The sequence below is a fragment of the Microtus pennsylvanicus genome, chromosome 13 (genome assembly GCF_037038515.1).
Source record: "Microtus pennsylvanicus isolate mMicPen1 chromosome 13, mMicPen1.hap1, whole genome shotgun sequence".
Classification (NCBI taxonomy): domain Eukaryota; kingdom Metazoa; phylum Chordata; class Mammalia; order Rodentia; family Cricetidae; genus Microtus; species Microtus pennsylvanicus.
This window is the reverse complement of record NC_134591.1, coordinates 74,889,227-74,893,165: the sequence shown is the minus strand read 5'-3', so window position 1 is coordinate 74,893,165 and position 3,939 is coordinate 74,889,227.

Below are 3,939 nucleotides of genomic sequence, written 5' to 3'. Positions count from 1 at the left end.
GTATATATTTTAGTCTATATGGCAAGACAAAAAAGGAAGGGAGGAAGAAAGAAGGGAAGGAAGAAGAAAAGAAAGATGAGAAAACCCTCACACGTGCTGAGGTGCTCAGTTTCGGCCAAAATCAGTGGCTATTTCCAAGTCATTTTTTAAAGGGAGAGTATTTACTCTGTGGAGTCTCCAGGTCATTTACTCTTAAACTCTGGGGTCTGCCTTGTAATTCTTTGGGTGTCTCTGTATCTGCTAGATCATAAGTGGGACAGGAGCTTCCACGATAGCTCAGATGACCCTCAGCGCTTTCTCTTGCTTTAACATGGTAGCTTTTTATCCAACCCTGGAGTTGGGTTCAAATACCTGGAATGTAAGGATTCATCCTCAAGATCTGTGAAATCCATGTTCGAAAATTCTCCTCCTCATGAAAATTTAATTGAAATCTCAAAATTAACACTTGCGAGGCCAGGGAGATGAGTCAGACACAAGCCTAGTGGATCTGTATAAAAAGCCAGATGTGGTGCACATCTATAATCTCAGGACACTTAAAGCAAGATAGGAGGCAGAGACGGGAGAACTGGTTGGAATTCTTTGAGTAAGCTAGTCTAGAGCATTCAGCACAGTGACAAAGGTGGCAAGAGAGACCCACCTCTAAAACAACATGGAAGGAAGCTGGGCATGGTGGTGTATGCCTTTAATCCCAGTGTTGGAGCCCACAAGAGTCTACGTGAATGCACAGCTGACAGACCAATAGGCAGACCCACAGGAAGTGTATACGTACACATCCACATGGACTAATCTGTTTTGCAGAGCTGTGGAAACACTTGCCTTTTGGGAAAGTCATGCTCATATCTGTAAAAATCTTGTGAGGCCATGATTCACCCTTCGAAGTAGAATTCATTCCCCAAAGACCTCAGCAGTGTAATTTGTCCTGCATGGGCAACAGAATCCATTCCCCCACACCATGAGGCTTTAGAGTGACAACATTTATTCTTCGTTCTAACAGCCAAATTTACATAGAGTCAACCTCACAAAATTACCTGCTAATAGACCACATAGAAATTTATGTAGAAGACAAACATTGAGCAAAAAAAAAAAAAAAGCAGTGTGCCCCACTTTTACTAACAAACAAATCTTGGTGTTACCAAAGCTGGTTACTACAAAAGAAATTGGATGAGGAGAATGAGTGAATCCAGGGTTCAGGGCTGTTTAGTAACTTATCTCATGGTTTGGAAGGTCAGGTATTTCCCCTTGGATGCTGGCTCTTTCCTGGGTCATGTCACCAGTCTGGAGTGATGCTTTGTCAGGTTTTACCTGCTCTTTTTGTGATTTTGATATGCATATTATCGTTCTCCCTGCTTATGGAATTTTCCAGCTATGTCTTTAAAAAGTAGAAACCTCATGGAGATCACCCCTTCTTTTCCTTCTTCTCTGCGCCCCTTCACTTCACTTTGTCCTTTCTCCTGAAAAATAAAGGACGTGCAGAGGTAATGTCCTGAGTCAATCTTTTTACCCTCAGATCTTCACCTACCATAGCATCCTATTCTGAGTCCTGAGGGGTACTGAGGCGGCTACTCAAAGCCCTCGATATCCCAGAATCCAAGAGGCAGAGGCAAACAGATCTCTGTAAGTTTGATGTCAGTTTGGTCTACAAAGTGAGTCCCAGAACAGCCAGGACTGTTTTACAGAGAAACCTGTCTTGACTCTCCCCCCCAAAAAACCCTACAATGTGAAATAAAAAAGAAACCTTAAAAATGTGTCCTCTTAAACACCTGAGTGCACACACACACACACACTTTTAATGGTTGTGATGTTTCAGAAATAAGTCCAGATGTGAATATGCTAAGCAGAATACATTTGGAAGAATTACTTTACAAAGTTCTAGAGATTCATATGGAAGGAACATGAACCATGAATCCTAAATATTGAGGTTTTCATAAGCCAAATGCAAATGGAAATTGAAACTATTCTCCTGACAAACTTGATTCATTTATTCCCAGGAGACAGGAGTCTTGTAATGTTGCAGAACCCAGCAGAATTGTTGCTTGTGGGAAGTGGTGACCAGAACAGTCTGTCGACTCTAGTAACAGCAAGAGATGTAAAATAGCAAATTTGAAAAAAATATGGAAGGACTTAGAATTATATAATATTAATCAAGGATCGTTTTGCTGACCTTCCCTGTCACCTGGATACCCTGTCCCTTTAAGAGACAAGATCCACCCATTCCCAATCTCCCCTCCCAACCTCCCACCAAGACAAGCTGATCTCTGCGCCTTCTCTCCACTCTCTCTGTGTCCTTCCCTCTTCCGAAGAGGTAACTACTGCCTCTCTCCCTTCTCCTCTTCCGCCTTTTCTTTCTTCTCTCTTTCCTGTCTCGTTCCTCTTTCTCTGTCTCCCCTTTTTTCGCTTCCCTTCTCCTCTCCCCTCCATAACTACTTACTTTTATACCAGTCCCAATACTCACTAAATAAACTCTATACCCAAGCTCTCTCTGCATGGCGTATTTGTCTGTCTCCTATCCAATGCAGTCTCCCATCCACCAGGGGACCTGCCAGGGTCCCGGTGCAGAATATCTTTCACATGCAACCCCATATTCTTTCTCATATGTAGACTCTAGCTTATCATACGTGTGTGATATATATACATATATGTGTATATATACATATATGTGCATATATTTAGACCAATGAACATGGTAAATATTGGGTGATGAGGAAGAACTGCAGTCCTTAAGGACATGTGAGTTGTTAAAAAGAATATAAAGCTAATTGCTTTATTCAATTCAACTCCGTCATGAACTTCTGGGGGGTCGATAGTAGGTAAATACATAAAAATATATTTGATGGTGAAAGTGTAAAATCGAATGTGAAGCCCCACAACTTCAAAATGACTGTTTTAGTTGTCTAGAAGTTGGTTGAAATGTATAGACTTCTGATCTGGTTAATTTTGTTGTATGATTTTGCAAATTCTAGTAGTTTTACTTTTTTTTTTTTTAAAAAAAAGAGGCCTTGGACAGTTTGTTACCTTGAAAGATATAATAAAAGCCATGCTCTTTCATAAAGGACTCAAGATAAAGCAAGGGCAGAAATCATGGGATCCCAGGTGATAGCCTATTTGGTAAGTTGCCCCAGAGATTAGAGATAAATCGCTATTTTTTTTTTATCATACCTGATAGTAAAGTTAAGACATGGAAGTCATCCAGTTGCAAAACCAAAGGATAAGTGGGTCATTGTTGAAAGGATATTCTATAATCTGTGATGTTTCTTGCCCCAGCCAGTGTTTGGAAAATTCTGAATTATGAGATTCTCTTCCCATGCCAGCCTGAGGGTGGATGTCTCAGTTACTTTTCTATTGCTGTTATAAGACAGCATTCTATAAGGCAACTTATAGAAGAAAGACTTTGTTTAGAATTTAGAGTTTCAGAGGGTGGGTCCATGAGCATCACGTCAAGGAACATGGCAGCAGGCAACATGGTGCCAGAGCAGTATCTGAGAATTACATCTTGAAATATCATGTATTATTACAGGAATTTGGAGAAATCCTTTTGTGGTCATCAGATAATACAAGAGAAGTTGGGTCCCCTTCTTGGGGTCCCTAGTCTTATTAATAAAAATTTAAAGCTGGGTGTAGTAGTGCACACCTTTAATCTCAGCACTTGGGAGGCAGAGGCAGGTGGAACTCTGTGAGTTTGAGGCCAGTCTGGTCTACAGAGTGAGTTCTAGGACAGTCAGAGCTACATAGTGAGACCCTGTCTTGGAAAAAAAAAGCTAAATAACTAAATAAATTTAGTAATGGACTTACACAAATGCTCAAAGACAATTTTTCTCTTTGGGCCATATTATTTTTATTAATAATTTTGGGATTTCATATCATGCATACCATCACACTCACTTCACAGTCCTCCCAGGTTTTCCATCACCCTTGTGACCCTCCTGACCACCACCAAAAAAG